Raw genomic sequence first — 25,967 nt, 5'->3', positions numbered from 1 at the left:
AACAAACTTCAAAGCTAAATAAGCTACCTGATTCAGCAACATACGGACTTCTATAGTGGAGACCTTAATCTATGTTTTCTTCACATTAAAACATCCCTACAGCTGTCTTGTTGTCCTCCTTTGTTGTCCTCATTAGAACATTTGAATCAATGAGAACTGATGGCTTTTTATGCTTGAACAGATTGGAAAATCAGAGACAGCAGTTTAAATATATTCAGGTGCAATATGACCTTTTTACTGCTGGTTACTGCCCTTCTTTCCCACAGTCCCCACCCAAATCCTTCAAATCCAATTTAGGAGATTGCTTTTGGAGATGGCCCTGGAAGGCCCAGGCTAGCCTGATCTCATCAGATCCATGCAGGGTCTAGCTCTGGTTAGTACTTGGGTGGGAGACTACCAAGGAAGTCCAGTGTTTCTATGCAGAGGCAGGCAATGGCAGACCACCTCTGTTTTGCCTTGAAAACTCTACAGGGTCACCATAAGTTAGCTGCTAGGTTATTACACTTTCTACCACCTCCAATGACTATTTTTGACAATGTGAGCTGGGCCAGCCCTTTTGCTGCCATTTACTGCTGCAGCACCCTTGCACATCTTGAACCACTAGTGATTACTGGAAGATGATGCCATTGACAATCCCTGAGCTACAGGACTGTGCACAAGCAGTCATGTATGGGCAACTCCAAGGAGTGATAAATGTATCCCACCACAACGTCTGGACCATCTTTTAGCCAACTGCTGATGACAATTAATGCAAAATCCTACTGATGTGTGTTGAAATTACAAGCTATTTTGAGATGTTATGCATAGTGAAAATATGGATAACAAGCTTTGCTCTTGATCTTGATTATGAAGGCTAGCTGGTCAACATTTCCACAGTTTGCATCTTCTAGCTAAGAAAGGGCTACATGAAACTAGGAAGATAAACACCAATGAAAGAGCATTTCTTCCAGCAGTATATAGGCAGAATTAAATGCTTGCAACACCACCTCCAGGAAAAGGCAAATGGAAAATAACATCACAATAGAGCTTTGTCAAAAGCATGGTTTGTGGCTTACCCTTCAAGTCTTTATCTGTGGTTTTCATGCGTCAAAAGGACATATAACGCTCACCATAAAAGAAATTCAAAACATACACATGAACACTGCTTAAATTTACTTTTTTAAAGAAATGACTCCTTTATTTGCAACTGTAACAGCATTTTGAAGTGAAGTGCCTTCACTGGCTACAATTAGGAAGGCAAGTAAGACAGTTTTATTCCAGAGGGCATGTGCGTAGAGGGCAAGGAGGTTTGGCTCGGTTCTTCATAATTCTCTGTGTTTAAAATTTTAATAGCATTTAATTCCATTTGATTTTTACTACGCACATCTTGCGATTCTGTGTACTTTTTAATTGGTAACTAGTGTTTTATTCTGAACTTTTAAAAACCTTGTTGATTGGACTGTTATGTTTTGTGTTTTTGCAACCTAGTTGCTGCATTAAGAATATAAAAAGAGCTCTACTGGATCAGACCAGTGGTCCATCTAGTCCAGCCTCCTATCTCACACAGTGGCCAACCAGTTCCTTTGGAAGGCCAACAACAGGGCATAGAAGCCAAGGCCTTCCCCTGATGTTGTTTCCGGCACTGTTAATCAGAGCTTTACTGCCTCTGAACATGGAGGTTTCACCATGGCTAATAGCCGCTGATAGAACTATCCTCCATGTATCTGTCTAATCTCTTTCTAAAGCTGTCTGTACCTGTGGCCATCACGATATCCTCTGGCAGCAAATTCCACATTTTAATCACTGCTGTGTAAAGTAGTATTTCCTTTTGTCCATCCTGAATCTAGTGCCCATCAATTTCATGAGATGGTGACTATAACACAATATTCCAAATGAGGCCACACCACAGATCTGTACATTATAATATTGGCTGTTTTATATTCAATCCATTTCCTAGTAATCCCCACCATAGCCTTTTTTCACTACTGCAGCACACCGGGTTGACATTTTCATTTAGCTATACACACTAAGACTCCAAGGTCTCTTTCCCTTTCAGCCTCAGTAAGTTCAGACCCCATTAGCATGTACTTTTTTTTTTTGCTCCAGTGTGCATCACCTTACACTTACCTACACTGAACTTTATGTAGGTAAGGAATGCTTATTATTTATCTTGGTGTTTTTAGCAATCTGCTTCTCAAATTCTCTTTTTGCTTGCATAATTATTAATTTACACTTCTGTCGTCAGAGCCCATGCTCCCTTCTGTTCACTCGAGGCAGAACTTCCACTTTTTCAAAGAAGCCTTTTATGGCTTCCTTGACTTGGGTTGTTAACCAAGCAGACGTCATTTTAGACATGCTGTCTACTGACCTTTCCTAACCTGGGGGATGCATTCTATGTGGGCTTCTATTTGTGTAGCTTTAAATAACTTCAAAGCATCCTCTAGAGGATTTGACTCTCCTGTGTTTCCCTTTTGCTTCATTCTAACTAGTCTCATTTCTGTAAGTTCCCTCTTTTAAAAATTAGGTGTCAAATTCTACTGAATGATACAACAGTAGAGATTACTGTGGCAGTGGCCAATTTTTTAGTTGATGTGATAAGAGTGAAAAACGTGGGAAACTCCGTTTTATGATTTTATAATTATCTCAGACTTTTAGCTGATTGTGTCATTTACTGTCTCTGATTTTAATGTTGTATATGCCATTAAAGGTCTATTGATTGATTGATTGATTAAAAATTAGGTGTTATCATTTTGGACTTCAGGGGTAACTTTCCATCGGCATAAATGCTGAACTTAATAGCATCGTAGTTACTGTTCCCAGTTGGTGTAACAACCTCTACAACTCTCACCAAGTCTTGAGACCCGCTCAGAACCCAGTCCAAGATCATTACCCTTTTGGTGGGTCATGTGACCATCTGTCCAGACAAGAGTCATTTATGATGTCCGGGAACCTCATTTACATAGCATGATTCAAGCCCATGTTTACACAGTCAATGTGAGGGTATTTGAACTCACCTAGCATCACAGTGTTATCTGCTTTAATTACCTCCTTCATTTCCTTCTCCATCTTGAGATCAGCCTCAAGGATTTGATCAGGTGGGCAATAGTATACCCCTGTTTTCAATTAACCCTCAAGGCCTAGTAGTTCCACCCATAATGATTCCGCTGGATAGTTAAGTCCACTGATGTCTTCTAGCTTATTTGATTCTATGCACTCTTCGATATATAAAGCAACACCCCCTCCAACACATCCCTCCCTGTCCTGTCTATAGAGTTTATACCCAAGGGTGACTGTGTCCCATTAATTTTTCCCATTCCATCATGTTTCTGAAACTATATCTAAATTGTCATTTAGCACCAAGCACTTTTGCTTTCCCATCTTTGCTCAGAGGCTTCTAGCACAGGTATAACACATTTCTTTCTCCATTTACCCTCTTCTCCCTCAGCCCTTTGGTCTTCTCACATGGCCCTCCTTTGTAATCCAACTCCCAGTCCCAAGTTCTATTGTGCTTCTACCAATAATACCCTGAGTGCTTACACTGAGCTGTCCTGAACCAGAGGCCACCCAGCTCCTGTTGAGAGCTCCTGTCCCCAGGTCTCTGTGGGAGAGTGTCAAACTTGGGGCCTTGTTTGCCATAGAATTTTTTGTTATGTATGCATCACCTGTAACCATTCTGTAAACGTTCTGTAGTTGGGCCATTGGGGGGCAATTATGAGTGTGTAAATTTGTGCGAGGGAACCTGCTTCATTTAGCGGCTGTGTAACTGTTTTCTTAAGGGGCCTCCCAAATGGGAAGAATGCAAATGTCCTTGAAAGCCTGTCTCTGCTAGCCAGCTGTTGTAGATAATGAAACTGTTAGGTTTGCAGGTGGAGGGGAAAGAGCACACGCTAGTTTAGGCGGGATGCGTGAATGGCTTGATTGGACAGGTCACTGGGGTGTATGTGTGTTTGAATCCTGTATAATACCAGAACTGGTGCCTACCCAGTAAGTTCTGACACAAATGGTCTCTACTTGACACAACCAATGCTCCTTCTAAGCTGTGGAGTCTTGTGAGCAAAAAAAATTACTTTGTGAGCTACTGGCATTAAAGTTGTGAGTGAGCAATTTGGCTACTGCATAAATTAGTTTGCTCTGGAGCCATCCTTCCTGAGCTAAGAAAAAAATCTGTGAACTGGAGGCTAAAAAACTGTGAGCTAGCTCACACTAACTCAGCTTAGAGGGAACACTGGACCCAACTACATATCTCAATAAACAAATCACTGGAAGAAGAGTGTTGCTGACAGTGAGTTTGTGCAAGGGTCTGACAGGGAGGAGCTGTGGCTCAGTGGAAGAGACTCTGCTTGGCATGCAGAAGGTCCCAGGTTCAATCCCTGGCATCTCCGGTTAAAAGGACCAGGTATTAGGTGATGTGAAAGACCTCTGCCTGAGGCCCTGGAGAGCCACTGCCTGACTGAGTAGACAATACTAACGTTGACAGACCTATGCCCTCATTCAGTATGGCAGCTTCATGTTGAAATACTCACCTGAATCTGTACAGATTTCCATAGGATAATGTGGCACACTACCTTCCTTGCTGATGTGGAACTTTTATATCGTCTTTTTTGGGAAACTCTGACTTCAAGAGTACTTTCCTGCTTCCTTTTGGACTCCCTCACTCAACTCCTAAGCTCCCCCTCCCCCCCATCAACCCTTGTTAGAAGCTCATGTTTGAAAGCACTGGATGCAAACCCTGAGACACAGGCCCACAGGAAACCCATGTGCCTTGTTACACAGTCTGACCTCTAGTGAGCTCTGCTTTGCAGCTATGAGCTGTGGTTTGCCTCCAGACATTAGACTATAGCAGTCAGCTGACTCACCTGACTCGGCAGAAGCCCTTCCCAGCAGGACCAAAAGCTAGAAGGAGACTTTCAGACAGACATACCCCATATAGCTCAAGAACCACACAGCTTCAAGCAAACAGGCATATACTTACCTGTCCTTGCCTCTTGCGCCTCAAGCACAATTGCCCTCCTAGGAAGCACTAGATGCAAGCCATGGGATGCATTGTTAGCCATCTTGAGTCTGAGGAGATAAGGAAGGATACAAATGTTTTAAATAAATAAATAAATAAAACATAGTGCTTGCAGGGCCCATATATTGTGTCTTGCAACCATCATAGATGGGCTGAGAGTGTGTGACTTTTTTTCCACCATAGAAAACAATGGAGGGCATGGGGTAACCTGTTTGGGGGTTGTAGAATTGGACCCCCTGGTCCAATGTTCTTGAAACATGGTGGGTATCTTGAGGAGAGGCTCCAGAAGCTACACTGAAAGTTTGGAGCCTCTCCCCCAAACCCCCTCCCCTCCAGCCCCCAGAATATACCCTATGTTTTCACCATTGACTTCAATGGCCCACAGGATATAATGGGGCCAAATTGCTGCCGAAATTTGGCAATTTGGCGGCAAGCCGATTCAGATCAGAGAATCTGAATCGGCCCACAGCAGCCCAAAAGGGGCCAGAATGGGCCATTTTCAGGGGTACCTGTCTGGCTGACAACTTCCTTTTTCAAATGGTGGAGGAAGCTACAAGGGGCTCAGCCATACTGGACTTAATATTAACCATCAGGGAAGAATTGGTAGATGGGGTGGAGGTGGTGGGGACCTTAGGGGGAAGTGACCATGTCCTCCTTGAATTCCAGTTGCTGTAGGGGAACAAGGAAGTTCACAGCCAGACTCATAGGTTAGATTTTCGTAGGGCTGACTTCAACGAACTCAGAGGCTTGATGGGAGTCATTCCGTGGGGGAGTGTGCTGGAAGGGAAAGGAGCGAATGAAGGGTGGGTTCTTCTCAAACATGAGCTTTTATGAGCTCAAGCACTCACTATTCCAGCAAGACGGAAACATGGTAAGGGCTCCAAGAAATCAATGTGGATGAACCAAGAGCTCCAGAATAAGCTAAAGGAGAAAAAGGAAATGTTCAGGAAATGGAGGGAAGGTCAGACTTCTAAAGAGGAGTATATGACAGTTACTAGGTACTGCAGATCAGCCACCAGAGAAACCAAAGCTCAGTATGTGTTAGGTCTTGCCAGGGGGGCTCACTACAATAAGAAAAGCTTCTACAGATATGTGAGAAGCAAATGCAAGGTAAAAGAGGCCATTGGACTGCTTTGGGGAGTAGAAGGAGAAACTCTGGTGGAGGACAGAGAAAAAGCAAACAAGCTTAATGACTTTTTTGCCTTTGTTTTCTCCTTGAAGAACTCGAGCTCATCTAGAGATGGTAGAGGACATGACAGGACACCTGAGTGTCCAGTTGACATTGACAGGGAGGTTGTAGAGAGGCACCTGGCTGCACTGCACCATCCTCCGGGCCAGATGGTGCGCACCCAAGAGTGCTCAAAGAACTTTCTAAGGGACTTCCAGAGTGTCAGGTTCCACAGCCAAACAAAGGAGTACATGCTTATCTTAAGGTTATACTTTATTGTAAGAGCTATAGAGGCAGTAACATCGTCACTGTTAGGAATGGCTACATTCCTACAAGCATAATGGGATATAGGGTATTCGTATGCACCCCCCCCTCCACCCCTAGGCCATTTGGCCTGACTCCCGCGCGTGGGAGAATGGGGCCCCAGGCCATTAAAGCCAACGCTGGGAATCGAAACTAATCCCATGGGTAATTGATGGGAAGACACTACACAGACAGCCTACAAGGTCAGAGATAATAAAGAATGAAGGAACGCCACAACAGTTGGTACTCAGGTCAAGCAGATACACTCTTGCCCATAAACATCATGGCAGCATAGCTGACATTCTGTTCACCCAAAAGTCAGCCCCCAAAGAGTGGTGGTCAATGGTGTTTCATCAGATTGGAGGGAGGTGTTCAGTGGGGTGCCGCAGGGCTCGGTTTTGGGCCCGCTACATTTTATCAATGATCTGGATGAAGGGGTACTCATTAAATTTGCTGATGATACCAAATTGGGAGTAGCAAACACCTAAGAAGATAGAGTTAAAATTCAACAAGACCTGAATACTCTGGAGAAGTGGGCGGTTGCGAACGGGATGCAATTCAAGAAAAATAAATGCACAGTATTATATCTGGGCCACAGAAATGTCAAGCACAAATACTGGATGGGGGATACGTTTCTAGGGACTAGTGTATGTGAAAGAGATCTTGGGGTAAGAGTGGTCTGTAAACTAAATATGAGCAGTTAGCAGTGGCAAAAGGCAAATTCAGTCTTGGGTCGTATTAAAAGGGTCATAGAATCAAAATTGCAGTGGCAAAAAGGCAAATTCAGTCTTGGGTCGTATTAAAAGGGTCATAGAATCAAAATTGCAGGAGGTCATAGCCCCTCTGTATACTGCCTTGGTCAGGCCGCACCTTGAGTACTGTGTGCAGTTCTGGAGGCCTCACTTCAAAAATGATGTGGGCAAAATCGAGAGGGTGCAGAAGAGAGTGATGATGATGATCGGGGGTCTGGAGACTGAGCCCTACGAGGAAAGGCTAAGGGCCTTGGGAATGTTTAGTCTGGAGAAGAGGAGATTGAGGGGGGGACATGATTGCTCTCTTTAAATATTTGAAAGGCTGTCATTTGGAGGAAGGCAAGGCGCTATTCCAGTTGGCAGCAGAGGATAGGACCCGAAGCAATGGGTTTAAATTACATGCAGAAAGGTATTGGCTGGATATTAGGAAAACCTTTTTCACAATCAGAGTGGTTCAAAGGTGGAATCACTGACAGGTTTCAAGAAGAGGCTGGATGAATATTTATCAGAGATGCTTTAGGCTGGTCCTGCATTAGGCAGGGGGTTGGACTAGATGGTCTGTGTGACCCCTTCCAACTCTATGGTTCTATGAAGTGGAGCAAAAATGGGGGGATGTACCTGGGAGAGACATCACAATTCTGTAAGAGTCTCTATGTTTTTTTTACCAATAGTGATTGTGGAATTCCTAGAGTGGCATGATGTTCCTTCTGGGTACCACCAGAAGTGATGTTGCAATGTTGCTTCCCGCTTCCCATTCTTGCCTCCACTTAGGAGCAAACAACAGCAGCAGGAGCTGGGGCTGGGAGATTGCCATAGTGGATAATCTGATAAACCTACAGAGGCAGCAAAGAGGATAAGTGGCAACTCTCCGCCTCTGCCTCACTGCACATCCAGGCTGGGCCTTCTAGCTTTTGAGGTGGTTTGGCAGTGTCATTCTAAGCAGAGTTACACTGTTCTAACTCCGTTGACTTCAATGGACTTAGAAGGGTATGACTCTCCTTAGAGTGGCACTGCCAGAGTGCTCAGAAAGAGACACTAGAAAATGTCCAGTGGTTTTGTCCAGCTGCATTTCCCTCACACCAGAGCCCTTGCTTCTTCTCTCTTTGCCTTCCTCACTCAGTTCCTCCAGGAGGGAGAGGGACAAATGTTTTGCTTGTACCACCTGTAGTACAGGTGCTGGATTCTGGGGGGGGGGCGGTTATAGGAAAATACTCCCCCTCCCACGAAAGGCAGCAACACACACATTGCAGGTTTGGTTGGGGTTTGGAGCTCAGCTGGTTGAGGAGACTCCCTCCAAGTGCTCCTTGTCTGCACGCCTTTGCCTAGGCATCGCCGCAGGAACAAAAGGAGTCTGTCCCACAAGGCTGGTGACATGCCTGATTAACTAGTATGCTTTTTAAACCTGCTATCCACTGTCCAGTGACTTAATCATACTGACAATTTTAACTGCTTTGTTAATTAGTAATATTTTGAGGGAAACCGGTCTCCTTGAAACCTTTAAAATCGGTTCAAGTGGATGTTAGAATCACAATCGCCTCAGGTGTGTATTGCACTCCAGAATGACACCCCTGACCTTGAGTCACCCTCCTTATTCTCAGCCCACACAAAGAACTCCTCTGTAAACGATCCCTGGGCTTTGGAGGGCTACCATAGCCGACTGTTTCATGCTATGGTGGGTCATGTGGCTGAATTAAAAAAGAAAGATTTTTATTTTTTTTTAAATCAGAGAGAAGGTCTTTGTAAGGTCCTTCTCTCTGTTACTTTTCTGTGCAGAGAGGAAATTTTGCTCTTAATGGGAGTGTGAACCAGCATGGTAGACTGGTTAGATATGGGATATAGGAAACCCTGGTTTCAGTCCCCATTCTGCTATGGAAACTTGCTCAGCCAGTCATTCTTTCTCAGCCAGTTTGGTGTAGTGGTTAAGTGCGTGGACTCTAATCTGGGAGAACCGGGTTTGATTCCCCACTCCTCCACTTGCACCTGCTGGATGACCTTGGGCAAGCCATAGTTCTGGCACAGCTGTTAATGAAAAAGAGCAGTTCCTGTCAGAGCTCTCTCAGCCCCACCTACTGCACAGGGTGCCTGTGGTGGGAAGGGGAAGGGAAAGGAGTTTGTAGGCTGTTCTGAGACTCCTTTGGGTATTGAAGGGTGGGGTATAAATCCAATATCTTCTTCTTCAGCCTGACCTTCCACACAGTGTTTTTGTTGTGAGGAAAAAAATGAGGAGGGGAGAATGATGATTCATGTTGCTTTGGCTCCCCATTGGAGAGAAAAGTGGGGTGTAAATATCTAATGAAATAAATTAATTGAAACATACCAGTTCTACTTGGAATCATCTGTGACTTGAATTCACTGCTGAGTACTAGAGAAACCATTGCTGTGCACAATAAGGACACAGTTCTATTGAATAAGGTTATAGAGTTTCCTAAGGGCACTGACAAGACTTTCTGGAATTACCAGTGTACATGAAACAAACCATCTTCTTTATGGATGTTTGCCTATTCATTGCTCCCTTGCGCCCCCTTAAACCCAAATGTACTTCTTTGACATTCTACATAAATTCCTTCTGATAGACCCAGTTTGCTGGTTCACTGGTTTCATGTAAAACTTAAATTCACCATTGCTGCTTGTGAATGGCCCAGTTTTCCCTTAGAAAATCGGCATATCCTGGAGAGCAGCAACTGAGTTTGCTTTTGTTTGCTTCAAATACTACTTGCCCTTACTGGACATTAGATATGTTACAAAGAAGAAGAGAAGAGAAGAGAATGGATTTATACCCCACCCTTCACTACCCAAGGGAGTCTCAGAGCGGCTTACAAACGCCTTTCCCTTTCCCTCCCCACAACAGACACCCTGTGAGGTAGGTGAGGCTGAGAGAGCTCTGACAGAAACTGCTCTTTTTCAAGAATAGCTGTGCTAGAACTATGGCTTGCCCAAGGACATTTAGCAGGTGTAATTGGAGGAGTGGGGAATCAAACCCGGTTCTCCCAGATTAGAGTCAGCGCACTTAACCACTACACCAAACTGTCTCTCAAAGTCCTTGCAGGACACCTTCATTAAATAATTCAGACACAATCTGTCATCCACCATGCGTTTTCCTCTTTGTTTCTAAGACCTACTTTACAAACTAGTATTCCTAGTACAGATTTCTCAATGTGTAGAGGTGGTTTGAGCCCTTTGTGTCCTATACCCATCCATTATCACTTACTTTGGTGCTTTCTATCCCCCAAAAACCTTTCCCCAGCAATCCTGTAATGCTGCCCTCATTGTGGAAACAACTCCGCTGGCTCTGAGCAAGGAAAGGTGTCTACTTGAGCTAATGCCGTGAGCCATAATATTAGACAAATTTTCAGCACACTTATAGCAAAGTTGCTATTCTCCCTTAGTTCTTATGTGCCCCACAAAAACCAATACTGAGGGTCGAGGGACCTTTGTGGACAAAATAACAGTGGCACAAGGATGGCAGTAATGAGAGGAAAATGGGTGAAATCACTCTTAACTCTTGCTCAACTTTGTCTTTCCCTTCTTGACTCCTTATGTCTGTGTCCTGCTGTAAAAGTTCCTCCCGAAACGATCTTCCCCACTGGAAGGTCCTGCTGCCTCTGCATTGTTTCCCACTATATTTGATGGCTTAGCTCCAGCTCCAATTAGGCACATAACTACACACATACACCATCTCAGAATGTGCATCTGGTCACTATCAAAAGGCATTGTGAGCCAGTTCAATGGGACCCAGCTTAACAGTGTGACCTGCTGGGGATGTACATGCAGATGTAGGCCTGTAGCTCTATCAGCGGCACAGGCAAGTAGAACTCTGGTTCTGTGCATGGGTGCCTATGAAGAAACCTGAGTGCATATAAATAATACAACTATATGCATAGTTATTAAAGTACTAAATGTGTGCTCTATGATTACTATAATGCTGTTCATCTCTTTCAGGTGTCTTGGCCCATAACTCATTCAGCCGCTCTTTTGTCAAGTTTAGCTGGTCTGTTCATTGTTACCCAGGATAATTCCACATTTATTTGACTCCTGAATATATTAATTTAATAAAAGGCTCCAGTCACCAGTTTGGAAAATCTGGGAGATGTTTGTGACCTGCAGTGCATCAACAAACCACAACTGCATACAAGGAGTTTTAGACTGGGATCTATGTATGTTGCAAGCCGCAGCCTCTTTTTAAGCAACGTTTGGTACGTTTTTATTGACTAAGCACTCATATAGTTTATTGAGTAATTCATTTGTTATTTATGGTGTGTAGGGCATTTATTGTCCTGCCCGGAGATAAAACAGCAGCTTGGAGTGTAATATATACTGTATCATTGTCCGAGTAGATTAGCGTGCAGTGAAGGTGGAGCAGAACAATTGTAGAGGCATCGTCCAGATGAAAAGGTCGTATCATTTTATATCTTCTTCTAAACACTATAAGTCTGTCAAGGGAAACCCACTTATATCTAAGATTTGCAGCAGTGAAAGAATTTTTCAAAACAAGGGCAATTTTGTTATAACAAAAACCTGCGTGGGGAGGTCAAATTACTCTGGAGAGCCTTGATTCAGTTCGCCAAGGAACAGCACTTCCCAGCAGAAGCGACTACGTGATGAACCACACGGAAGGCTTCTCTGGTAGCAGTAACCACGTGAGACTTCCGGATGAGGGCTGCAGCCTGGCAGGGCACTTAAGATTCCACAACATCACCACTCCATGAGAGAATTGCTCCTTAGAAAATTCCCCATCCACAAAACATGTGGGGCTATCTCTGTAGAGGCACTCTTAGGATTTTTGGGACACTACTGCCACGGAAGACCATACTTGTAAAGTTTAGGGAAATGAGCAGGAAAGGAATCAAAAGAAGATTAAGAGTAGGGAATCCCCTTGTACTTTGCCTCCAAGCAGTCTCGAGATTCATGTTGCTATTCTGTTTTATGACCCGTTCAGCCGTTCAAAGTACAAATACCCTAAGTGTGATGAGGAGAATGGGAATGCAGCTGCTAGCTCCATTTCCACACCTACAAACGAATGTCTGCCAAGGGTCTTCCATGAGTATCAGAGAATGCACACAGCCTTTATATAGGCAATCAGGACTGTTGTAAAAAGCAGAGTCCCAGCCATGCATACAAAGTACACACATATTCACTTGCATGATTGCAAGGCTTTCTACAGATGTCAATCTGTACTTGCAGACTTCCAGGGGCACGGCCAGTGTGTACAAGCCCACTCCCTCTACACACTGTGTGCACTCTAAAAGACTCGATAGGGTGATGTGTTTCACAAGACTGGGAGCAGCCAAGGGATGAGTGAGTGTTTCCTGATTTTGTTTCTTTTGATGGATTTGTGCATATTTTTTATCAGTAGTTTTGGTTCCCTGATTTTTCACTGTTGGTTTTTTAGTATCTATTGTACTGTGTATGCACATCATATGGGAGCTGCGGTGGCTCAAGTGGTTAAGACGCTGAACTGCAGGCTGTGGAAGGTCAGTAGTTCAGCGGTTCAAGACCCGGGTGCCGCAAGACAGGGTGAGCTCCTGTCTCTAGTTCCAGCTCCTGCCAACCTAGCAGTTCGAAAGCAAGAAATTGCAAGTAGATAAATAGGTACCACTTCGGTGGGAAGGTAACAGTGTTCCGTGCGCCTTGGTGTTTAGTCATGCCGGCCACATGACCACGGAAACGTCTTCGGACAGCGCTGGCTCTTCGGCTTTGTAACGGAGATGAGCACCGCAACCCTAGAGTCGGATTCGACTGGCTTTCGAGCAAGGGAACCTTTACCTTTACCTTTACCTATGCACATCATATGGACTTTATATGCCATTTCTATGGTATTTATACAGACAACGTATATCACTTACACATATAATATAGGTGTAGTATAAGGCAGATTTATTCACATATACAGAAACTGGAAAAAAATGTGTACATTTTACAGGAAGAATTCAGTGCAAATGACAGAACATTATGTAAAAACAAAGAGTCACAACCTGATCTGAACAAAGAAGCAAAAAGAAAACAGAGATTTTTTGGGTCAAAACAGTATGAACAAAAATCTCAGAACCATTCCTATAACAGCCAATGAACCGTAAATAAAATGAATTCTTTGAATGGATTTCTCCCCCTTGCAGTCTTCTCTGCCCTACCAAAATGCTGATTCATGGGGGTTTGGGACCCCTCTGGAACAGAGAGTGTGGAGAGAGGGGAGAGGACACAGCTCAAATGGAAACTGGTGGAAAACACACCATTCCCTCCCTTCTTGGGCGAGCTGCTCTGTAAATGGATCAAAAGCTTCACCATAATATGTGGGGGGTTTCTCCAAAACTGCAGGGGAAGTGGGAAGAGATGCCTCCTGTGAACTTGCTCTGTTCATAGGTTAGTAGATCCAACCCAATCCTTTCTGTATACATACATTTTGCCTAGGGCCTAGTGACATCACGTAATGTCTGATGTATCTATTATAAGAGCCCCTTCAAACATTATATTAGGGAAAGTCACCATGAGCACCATTTCCCCCCCCTGTGAGAATCACTGGGACTTGCAAGGATTCTTCTTGGCCTGACTGTGCCCAGTAGTATTGTGAGTTTTGGTAAGTGATATATTTAAGGAAAACATGCTCATATTTCATTTATTTCCCATTTAGATTTAACCAAATGCCTTGTACTTTATAGTTTACTTCATGCATTTAATTCTTTCCCAATGGGAGCTGCTGGGCTGAAGGAAAAGATCCATTCCTGCTATTTCCTCATGCTGATGACTTGCAGGGTCCAATCCTTTGGTCCTAGTGGTCTCAGAGAAACAACAGCTGATATATGGAAGTCCTCCTTTCTTTGTAAAAAAAAAAAAACCCCTTAGAAGCCACATTTCGTAAAGAGGTAGAAACTGGGCTTACAACTAGCACACCAGTGTGCAGGTGAGGTTGTATCAGTGCAAACGGCTCAGCTATAAATAGAAAATGAATGCGAATATAAAGCCATTATGATTTTCTCATAGCCCGGTCATTTAATTACAAAATGCACAAACACAATAAAGACCATAATTTGAACGTTAGCCCTCATGACACAATGTGCCGTAATATGATACAATACTTACAAACAGGGCATTAGGGAGATTAGCGCAATGCAGAGCAATTCAATTAGAGATGGAGTGACCTTTTACTGCTTTGTGTTTGCAAACACTAAAAAGGACTTTGCCTATATCAAACCCTTAGTTATCTCTGCGTTGCTGCTGTTTTTCAAACATTATCTAAATTAAAGTGTCTCTTTTGTATTGCAGATGGATCTCGATGGCTTTAACCTTTCAGTGGGGAAAGGCCCTGCCTTGGCTCATTGCTCAAAATGCCAAGCAATGCAATGAGGTAGTCCACCTTAGAGTTCAGGCTAACATGATTGCTTCATATTCATTTACTCGGTATAAGATACTTATCAGTTCTTAGAGTCACTATTTATGCCCATTGCTCTAAAAAAGGGGGGGGGGGTCCAATATAACATCAATAGGAAAAAAGCTACTTGGTTGCCTGCTTTGGATTTAAAAATATTAGGCTCTTGTCAAGGCTGGGGAGTAGAGACAGGGTAACCAGGATAAATAATATGGGTCAGGGAATGAGTCCCAAGGACTTAGGGGACAGAGCCTGGTGAGCTTTAAAGAGGAGCCAGTTTAACCTGGTGGCTTATGGATGATACTTTTCAAAATCTGGATGTTACTGGCTTTGCAGACCCAAATATGGGTTCTCTGAGAGAACATAGGTCAAGTTCATAAATAAAATGTCCCAGAAGTCCAAATTTGCCTGGTTTGGATTATACTGCCAAGGAGCAGTGGCATGTAGTATTTAGATTCATTATGAATGGAGGCCATTTTCTCCAAGTAGTATTGAAATGTGGTATTGGAGAGAAGTTTTACAGATATCTTGGACTGCCTGAAGGACAAATAAGTGGCTTCTGGATTAAATCAAGCCTAAACCCTCCCTAGAAGCTACAATGACTGAATGGAGGCTTTCGTACTTTGGTTACATTATGAGAAGACAAGAGTTACTGGAAAAGACAATAATGGTAGGAAAAGTTGAAGGCAGCAGGGAATGAGGAAGACCCAACTTGAGATGGATTGACTCAGTCAAGGCAGCCACAGCAAGACCTGAGCAATGATAGGACATTTTGGAGGTCATTAATTCATAGGGTCTCCATGAGTTGGAAGCAACTTCATGGCATTTAACATGTGCACGCGGGCGTGCGCACACACACACAGAGAGAGAGAGAGAGAGTTGTTTTCTGGATCAGAATATAAGCTTCATTTTTACAGAGATATGTAAGGAGCCATGGAAAATATAATTTCCCCAGTAACTGTGATGTGAAAACAGCCACACTGAGCCACATGTTGGCTTCTATGGAACCAGCAGAGGTACATAATAGAGTGAGGTTCTTGGAGGTCAAGGGGCCAGGTAGGAAGTTCCTGTAAACTCTATGAAGTCCTCAGTCTGCTTATTGTCTTTTCTTATATTACACCAATCAAATTAATATTTCAGGGGGGAAATCTTTTGTAGCTTTCCTGTATTGATAGATAATGGGAATGAAAATGGAGACTGCAGTGGATAACGGTATGGTATGTGTGGGTAATGTGTATGGTAAAGGAGATCCTGTACTGTGGACAAAATGAATATAAGTTTCTTTCCTTGCCCTGATGACTTAATCATTGCAGGGTTTTTCCATGGCCCCAGAGACATGTGATGTTCTCCATCTTTCTTTTGCCTGATGCAATGAGTATCACATTGTTGAAACATCTGATTGCTGGTTTGCTGACTGTATGACTTGCCAAGTATGACCAGCTCTGCCTAACTACAGATGCTGCCCTGCTGATCTGCTCTTTTATGAGCATTCCTGTACACGGCACATTCAAGAGGCAGTCATAGGCTGTGAGTCAGCTGATAAGACTGTCTCCTTCACTTTACCGATAACTATTCTGAAAGGCTCCTGGGGGTAAAGGCTTTATCCTCAGCATGCTTTATTGCAATTGTCACTTTCCTTACCAGAACAAGAGGTCAGTGATCCATATCTAAAAGTTGTAGACTGATTACTGTAATTTTCATGTATCTGTAATCAAAGGAAGTACCTCCCAACTCTACTTGACAATGCAATCATATTGTTTGAATTCAAAATAATCATACTTTGGGAGAGAATATCTCAGGCAACTTGCAAAACATCTTTTATTCTGGATGGATGGACTTCTGTTGAGGAAAGAATTGCCTACTGTTCTCAGAAGTAGGGATAAATAACTAGGATAGATATTCAGAGTCTAGTGGGACTATCACCCAACAGTTGCAATGAAAGAACAGAGTCTGTACCCCATAGCTCCCAAGACAGTGAGCCAATGAGGTCCTATTTTCAGCTCAATAAGTAGGGTTCCCTTTCCATTGTTCAGTGGTCTGGCCTACTGCAAACCACTGAGAAATTCAATGCACACCCTTGGTGGGGACTGGGAAATGTCTGCAAATATGGTATCCTAATTGACTGGGAGCAGCCAGGACAAGATTTTAGGGGGAAAAACATTTTTTGCATGTGTATGCATTGGCCATAATTGTCCAGTGTCATTTTACATTCATGAAATTTAGAAGGATTCTGGTTATCCAGCAAAAAAACTGAAAACTGGTACATATCCTTTAAAAAAATAGTCGACGTTATTTAAAAGGCGAAGTTCCAAATGGTACAGTTCCTTTTAAAAATTATTGACATTATTTAAAAAGCGAAGTTCCAGTCTTAAAGCTGTGAAGATATTAATGTAACCACATTGATATTACCTGTCTAATGAGTCCAGTGTGTATGTATGTGTATTGATACAGATACAGAAGACTTGAAAAGAACTCCATTCAGATGAATTGAAGGCATGTGTATATAGAACGCTAGACTCGGTGTCATGAGGCCAGAAGACTGATGCACTTGCCTTGCTCTGACCACTGAACATATGTAACAGCTTTGTGCTGTGTTCTCTGACTGACCACTGCTCCACAGGACCTTGGGGAGACAAAGGTTTTGTAACAGCTACTACATGATCATTTTAACGAGAGATCACACAAAACAGGTGCTTTGTCACTGAGCTATAGCCCACTGAGGTGTGGAAGCTCTGGACACTCAAATCTTACTGCTAAAGTTGCACCCAAATCGCAGTTTGGTAAGAGGCTAAGAATGATCAGTTAGAGTTCTTTGCCCTTCCTGGAATTCTCTGGGAGGTCAGAAGGCAGGTTACATTTGCCCCCAGGGAAATCTCTCAAGGGTTTTCCCAAACAGTCCTCACTGCAGCTAATGACATGTTAGATGCTCCCCCCACCCCCCAGTGACAAAATACTGCCTTTTCTGTGCTGGGAAAATGCAATTCCATTTGAACAGAAGAAAGTCCTACCTGAGAAAAGAGGCCAAGATTTCACATAGCAACTGAGGGAGAATGAATTATTGCAGGAAAATACTTCATCTGAAAAGACCCTTCATCAAGTGCCTTGTCCTGGTCTCTGACAACTTTTTAAGAAGCTGTATTTCAAAAGAAAACCTATCAATGATTTTACAGATTCTTTACCTTTCCTATATAGTATGTGACAGCACATAGCTGCTTTCTGGTCTATACATTATCGGAACTACACTCCAAATAGCTTTTAAGAAATTGCCGACGTGCCATAAGGTCCTGAGTTGGCAATAACTATGAATTTATGGAAAAGTCCTTGTGGAAGGAGAGAGAAATAGTACAATGGAAGCTCTGAAGATGGTCACTTCTTTATGCCTGGAGCAGGGATAATTTTGGCTAGTGGGCGAAAAAAAATCATTTATATAAAAAAATCATTTTTAAAGTACACACTAAGCCCAAAGACTAACATGTGTCTGTGATGTTGCAACAGGATATGGTCTACTGCAAAAAATAGAATTAGAACATTAGAACAAAGTACATGCAGTAGAAACGTTGCATTCAGAAAAAGCTGATTGGTAGATGCCAACAAATTCTAGACTTCTGCTTCTACTGCTTCAGAGACCTTGTATTCGACTATGTATATGGAATATCCATTTAATGTATTTAGGTTCTATCCTCCTTCCCTGTTGTGCCGACGGAGACAGAAACGTAGTGAAATCTCAGAGCTGTTTGAGCAGATAACTGGAGATCACTAGTTGCTGAGCTCTTCTTCACAATTTCCCCTGGGCTGCCATAGATTTCTTGGAAAGAGCAGGAGGAGCTCTATGCTTCAGATTGTCCTGTACAGTACACATAGAGGACTCAGCAGAGCAGAAACCAGTGGGCTTCTCTGTTTCCCGGCCAGTCTATATGAACCTATCAAGCTTCCAGGTCCTTTCATGCAACTGATAACTACAGGCTAATGCCACAGTATTTTAATAATCTTTATGGTGCCCCATGAGTCTTTCTGCTTTGTGTTGCATACAGAACTGCTTGTTCACAATCTATAAATATTAAAATCTATTAAAAAAAATTGCCTGAACAGTTTGAGGAGCAAACCACGGAGAAAATCAACATATATGCTGGTGAAACTGCTTTGTACTTGTTCCAAAGAACAAAGCAGTGGCAGTTAGAAAGTAAACCTGTTCATGTGTTGTTGTTACTCAGTTCATGCCCTGAGTTAGACCAGGCACATGAAGACAGTCACCTATGTCTGCAGAACACAGATTCCAAGGTAGGGATTGTTTGAGTCCAATGTATATGTACTTCCCAGTCTGATGCAATAATTCTCCCAGAGGAAGGACAGATAGAAGGGAGACAGATACTTAACCAGCAGGTAACTTTTTTGCCTCATCCAAGATACATACACATTTTGCCAATCATCACAGCTGACTTAGGGTGACCCCGTAGGGTTTTCAAGGAAAGAGACGTTCAGAGGTGGTTTGCCACTGCCTCCCTCTGCACCACAATCCTGGACTTCCTTGGTGGTTTCCCATTCAAATACAGGAGGTGGTGGCGGCTACAAGCATGGACGGCTTCAAGAAGGAATTAGATAAACATATGGAGCAGAGGTCCATCAGTGGCTATTAGCCTCTCAGGCTGGGACAAGGGATGCTCTGTATTCTTGGTGCTTGGGGGGGGCAACAGTGGGAGGGCTTCTAGTGTCCTGGCCCCACTGATGGACCTCCTGATGGCACCTGGTATGTTTGGCCACAGTGTGACAGAGTGTTGGACTGGATGGGCCATTGGCCTGATCCAACATTGGCGTCTCTTATGTTCTTAACCAGGGTTGATCCTACTTATCTTCTGAGATCTGATGAGATCGGGCTAGCCTAGGCTATCCAGGTCAGTGCAAGATACAGAACTTAAAAAGGGAAAGCAAAATGGTAGTAGTTGAGACAAGAAGACTGATCTGTTTAATTGCAGAAATACAGTTAAAAGATTTTAAAAATTCACTTTTACCCGTTACTAGTGTTATTTCTTTAAGCTAACGTTTAACCCAACTTGTGTTCCTCCCATGTGGCTACTCCAAAGAAACCACTCCAGACAGAAGAGATAGGTGAGGGATTGCCCAGAAAGAGACGAAAAGGTGTGAAAGGATAAACAGCAGTGGATTTTTGGGTTAGGAGATAAGGAGTTCCTAGCAAGGTGCGGATGCATTGGACAAAGACTAGATCACTGTAAGATCATGTATTTCAGAACTGAACTATTGTGGTATATGTCTTGGAGGGACTAAGACAAGGAGGCCTGGACTGAAATTCACGGAGTTCCCCTTGCTAATATCAGGCCTGCTGTCTCATTGTCAAGCTTTACGCACAAAGTAGTTCTGGGTTGGGAAATACCTGGAGATTTTGGGGGGTGGAGCCTGAGGAGGGCAGGGTTTGAGGAGGGGAGGGACTTCAATGGGGTATAAATGCCATAGAGTCCACCTTCCAAAGCTGCCATTTTCCACAGGTGAACAGATCAGTTGTAATCCCAGGAGGTCTCCAGCTACCACTTGGAGGTTGGCCACCCTCTGTGAGGACTAGATGGGGAGGCCCCTCAGTCGCTTATCTGGTTTTCTTGTTGGAAAGGTAGGATAGACATTTCCTTTAGCTATTCCTCTACTTTCTACCCTCATGAAAAGAAGTGTCCCCAGGCAGATCTGCATCCAAGTACTGACCAGCCCCAGCCTTCCTTTGCTTCTGCTGTGTTTTCCATGAATACGAACCTGGTGTATTTCACTTAGTTATGTACTAATATGTGTGTGTTTGTGTGTATACACACACACACACATACATAGACATACATATCTTTTCAACTGGTTTTCAAAGTGGTGCAAAACTTTTGGAAAAAATACACATTGTCATTTACATGAACATTTAAACCAACAAAACAAGCAACAATAAAACAGTGTTTCTTTCAAACACTTGGTAGTGTTTCAAACACACATGGATGTTTTTGTCAGTTTCCTAAAGCAAGCAAACAATGGGACGAAACACACCTCCAAGTGTTCCACAATATCAGGGCAACCACTGAAAAGACCCTACTCCTTGTGGATCCCAGCCTTGAGCCAGTGTGGTGTAGTGGTTAGGAGTAGTGGACTCTAATCTGGAGAACCAGGTTTGAATCCCCACTCCTCCACACGAAGCCTACTGGGTGGCCATGGGCCACTCACAGTTCTCCTAGAAGTCTCTTAGAACGCTCTCAGCCCTGCCTACCTCACAAGGTGACTGTTGTGGGGAGAGGGAAGGAAGGCGATTGTAAGCTGCTTTGAGAATCCTTATGGTAGAGGAAAGTGGGATATAAACCCCCCCCTCTTCTTCTTCTTCTTCAACCCACAAAAGATGGCACTTGTAGCAGGACTTTGTTGGTAGATCTTAATACACAGCAGAGGGGAGATAATGTGAGAGAATGCTAACAATAGGATAGCCATTTCAGAAGTATTTGGATGGCAGAAAAGCCACAGAAATCCCCCATCTCTCCAAAGTTGGAGCCATGTATTCTGCAATTCAGAGTTTTGGATTGATAATGTTTTTTTTTTGAAACATGGAATTATCATTTTTTTAAAAAAAAAAAATCTGTATTCCCCTTTGGCATTTGTTTATGTTAGAATAATAATTGCCTTGTATTTTAATTCCCCTTCACTTATGTTTCTGTAACAGCTGTAAGCTGGAAAGAGAGTTATGGTTGATTTTATTGTTTTAATTTGAAATGTAATTATCAGCTTATAGCATATAAAATGTAATTATTAAAAAAACCCCAATGTAATAAATAAAAGATATATACTTGGTGGCATCACCGGGGGAAGGGAGGTGACAACATTGGTCAAATTGTTATATGCAAACATCTAATGGTGTGGAATGCCTCTACCCTGATTATTTAGCTGTTTAAGTCTTGGTATCTGGAGTACTGACGAGTGTGATCCCCAAAGTACTCAGTCTTTTGCTGCAAGCTGCCCTTTACTATGCTGGAGGCTGTACGGGGAAAGGGCTTTGAGGAGAGGTCTGTCAATTTTGCAGATTCCTGTCATTATATTTATTCAACAACATACTGTAAACAAGAGGACTTGTCATGCTGTATCAGCAACAGATGTTCAGTATAAAGATGTCAGGGTGAAGGACAAGACAGTTATAGACGCGCCTGAAATTAAGGCAATGCCATTTATGCAGGCAAGAGGTATGAGAATGTCGCCTGGTGTTTTCCTTCTCTTCCTTGCCAAATATTTCTGTGTATTCCCCTCCCCCTTCATTTAATAGAAATTCTTTGCAAGAATTTGCAAAAGATGGAAAGGCTCTGCTTTAAATGTTGTTGAGGGACATTTTTTTTTAAAAAAGATGCTTGAAAATCCTCAGTAAAGATGGTGGCGGGGGAGGGTGTTATCAATACCCCATGCAAAAAAGTTAGTGTGGCAAATATGTCCACTGGAAAGTTTATGAACCCTTCCTCCCTACCCCCACTAAGCCTTTGTTTCTGTTCTGTAAGTCCACTGGCATGTACCCAATCATGCACAGGTCCTCAGATGGATTGGTCTTTCTGTTTGCAGAAGATTTCCCTTTGTTGCAGATACCCACTTTGCCCCTTGTGCTTTTCTTGAGGGGCCACTGCCCCCACCTGGAACAAAATTTAAGGGGCTTGGTAGGCTGCCGCAGGAAGGGAAGGGAGAAGAACCCCCTCTGATAAGTCCATGGATAGATGTAATGAAGCGTCATTAAGTCTGGCATGGTAGAAAGGCTGATGATTTGCTACTTTTTCCACACAATCAATTGAAGGGTGTCCCAGTCTGAAGGATATTTCTACAAGCTGCTACTGTGTTTTTTCAGCAGTATGTGTCTTGGCAGTGGCCATCTTCCTGGCATTAGAGGGAGCCGCACCAGTCTTTGGTATGAGGCCTACTGGGTGCCCTAAGGCTAGTCTCTCTGTGAGAAGAAGAATTTGTTTACATCAGACCTTGTCTACCAAGAGTATTTCCCTCTTTTAAAAGACTTAGATGTATGAACCGATATAGGCAATAAGGAGCACTGACCTTCCAAAACAGGAGTTCTATGGAGCTGAAAGGGGCTTCCCAGACTTCACCTTGAGGCTTTGCAAGTTTTACCATTTTCTTTCATCTTGAATCTGTAAGTTTAGAATTTTAAGCATAGGTTTATCTGAGGATACTTTAAATCAGGGGTATAAAAATGTAATGATCAGGCCACTTTGACTAGGACCTACTTCAACCGGGGGTGGGTGGGGGGGTGTTACAATCAAAATGCCTAGGGCTGCCAGACTCCAGCTCTCCTGGAGAAAATGGCTGCTTTGAAGGGTGGACTCTATGGCATGGTACTATGCTGAGGCCCCTCCCTTCCCAAACCCTGCCCTCTCCTGGCTCCACCCCCAAGGTCTCCAGGAAATTTCCAACCCAGACCTGGCAACCTGAAAAATGCTAATTAATTAATTAATTAATTAATACACTAGTTTCCTCCCTAACAGGAACCCAATGTGGCTCACTACATCATTCTCCCCTCCTCTTCCATTTTATGTTTGCCATAACAATTCTGTTAGCTAGTTTAGGCTGAGAAAGAGTTACTACTAGTGTAAGATAGCCCAGTGAACTTCCATAGTAAAGGGGGAATTTATACCCAGGTCTCCCAAATCCCAGTTGGACAGACGAACCATTTCTCCAAATTCTTCTTCACAATGTCAAGAACCCACAGTAAGTGTTCCATTACAAGGAGTATGAAAGCAGGGAAACATAAGGGCAGGTGAGAAAAGCAGCTCTGAAAGAAGATTCAATGTCTAAGTCCACTGAATGATACTTACATACATAACCTTTCCTTACTGAGGGACATTAGTTTGCTGCAGGCTTGCCTCAACCTGCAGAATTACTGCAGGTATGGACTAACTACCTGGATGGTAGAATTACTGCAGGTATGGACTAACTACCTGGATGGAAGACACTGGGACCTCTGTGGTCTTACAGAACAGGTATGAAGGCAAGCTGGGTGACTTCAACAATGGATCTATTTGTGAGTCAATACATGGGCCTGCTGTTGATGGCTTCTTAGCCCTGATAATTATTGCATCATGTGAAGGACTGTAAGGGTGCTATTGGAGATACTAGGGACCACAAAGACCCCAGTAAAGTCCAAAGGTGAAAATGGTTAAAACAGCACTGTTTTAACCAGCAGAAAAAGGAAGGTTGTCTTTTAATTCACTGGCACCCATAATGTTAATCACCGATGCATAAATAACTGCAGGCTGAAAAATTCTGGTTGGAATTGGCTTTCATGTCTCTTGCAAACATCAGATATGACTGAGGAGAAACCCAACAGCTATTAGTATTGTTTGGCAATGTTTTGTCACCAAATATATTTGCTAAACATTAACTGAGCCACTAACCCCATAATCAGACCCTTCCATTCATACAATCATTCTGTACTCTGGACCTGAGGTTAATGTGTCTTCGTTTTACAGGAAAAAGTCTAGCTCACATAACCTTGCCTTGTCAGATTTCCCAGTGTGACCTCTTTGCAAGCTACTTTGGCAGGGGATGTATCAGAGCTTTGATTTCAGGAGTATTAATTAACAGTTTCACAGCAGTTCCAGAGGTTCAACCAGTCAGATATGACTCCCCTTTCTAAAAACAGGGAGCGTGTCACTGTGAAATCTAATTTGGAAGACACCACAGAATGAAAGAAGTAATCTTTTGAAACAAGGGTCACACTGACCCCAGACCTCACTCAAAGTTCAAGCAAAGCACAGTTCACTGCTCTTGGAGGTCAAACCAAAATCATTCATTTTCAAGCATCTTTCTTTTTTTCAAGGGAAGGGGGAACATGCCAAGTTGTTCTAGTGATATGAACAATTACAGTAGGTTTATACTTTATTTGAGCCAGGAGATTAATTTATTTAATAAATAAATTATTTAATTTATTTGGGCCAGGAGATTTATTTGGCAATTGCCGATTGTTTAAATGTTTTAAATGTTTTAACAATGTTAAATGTTAAGTTTTAAATGTTTTAACTGTATATGAATCTTGGAACATTGTGCCAGGCAATGTGAGCCGCCCTGAGCCCGCTTGCGTGGAGGGTGGGTTATAAATATAATAAATAAATAAATAAATAATAGAAAAGGAAAATAAAATAAAATACAAGCAGTAAACTGCTAATGACTGCTGGAGACTGATCATATATGGCAGACTGGTCAAAGATTATTAGCTTAATGTGGTAGAAATTTTTAAGAGATATTGCATCTTACTTGCTACCTTTAAAATCTACTACTTTTTCTTGGATGCAGAAGTTATTTGGTAGATATGGGGGTTTTTTGGGAATAGTTCACCAATTTAGTTAATAATAGCTGAGTTGTCCTTCATATAAAAATATAGACATGGTCTCATCATTGGGGTCTGGTTAAAAAGGCTTGAAGGAATCCTGTACCTGGTTAAGCCACCTCTTGTGGTTGGTTTTTGGGAGGGAGAGAGGGCAAGCTGCAGACATATTCTGACATTTGTCCATAATGGGTTACTGATACTTTCTCGTGCGATTTGCTTTGGTGTGTTCTCTGTTACCGTTTCAGTATCTTTTAAATTTCAAACTTTTTTGCAGTAGATCAAGGCTACAGACGATTAGAAGAAAAAGTAAGTATACACATAAGACAGATGTTTACTGAGGCTGTGCACAGATGTGACCTAAAATCAGTCTTGCTGCTCATTTTCTTCGTAGGTCAAGTCCAGCTTTCTCAGGCTTTCAGGACCATTTTGACATATAGATGAATTGTACACAGAAGGTGCCACCACCAATGTTCCCTCTAAGCTGTGGAGTCTTGTGAGCAAAAATTCTACTCCGTGAGCTACTGGTATTAAGTGGTGAACAAGCGATTTGGCCGCTGCATCAGTTAGTTTGCTCTGGAGCCATCCTTCCTGAGTGAAGACAAAAATGTGTGAGCCGGAGGCTAAAAAACTGTGAGCTAGCTCACACTAACTCAGCTTGTAGGGAACACTGGCCACCACCCCTCAAGATTCAGACAGACTATTCATTTAAAAAATCTTTTTAAGCATAGCAATACTCCTCTTTAAAATAAGGAGTATGAGGAATAAAGTGACCAAGGGACTTTATCACAGGGGTCAGCCAATCAGTCCTCTCCATGGCCAGCTTCTGCAGAAACAGGTAGTCCATAAGCACAGCATGCATTTTCCCAGCAAATCACCCCTAAAGTTATACAAGGTCGTATTTTTATCCCACCCTTTCTCCATGGAGCTTAGCATGGCACGATTTGCCTTTCTGCATTCGATTCTGACAACGACCAGAGATGTCAAGAATTTTGCACCGAACAAGTTTGACAGTTGAACTTACCATGTTTGACTCTTGACAATCAGACAGTATTCAATTG

Source organism: Gekko japonicus, unplaced genomic scaffold, assembly GCF_001447785.1.
Source record: "Gekko japonicus isolate JY-2015 unplaced genomic scaffold, Gekko_japonicus_V1.1 scaffold836, whole genome shotgun sequence".
Lineage (NCBI taxonomy): Eukaryota > Metazoa > Chordata > Lepidosauria > Squamata > Gekkonidae > Gekko > Gekko japonicus.
This window is presented reverse-complemented; position numbering follows the sequence as displayed.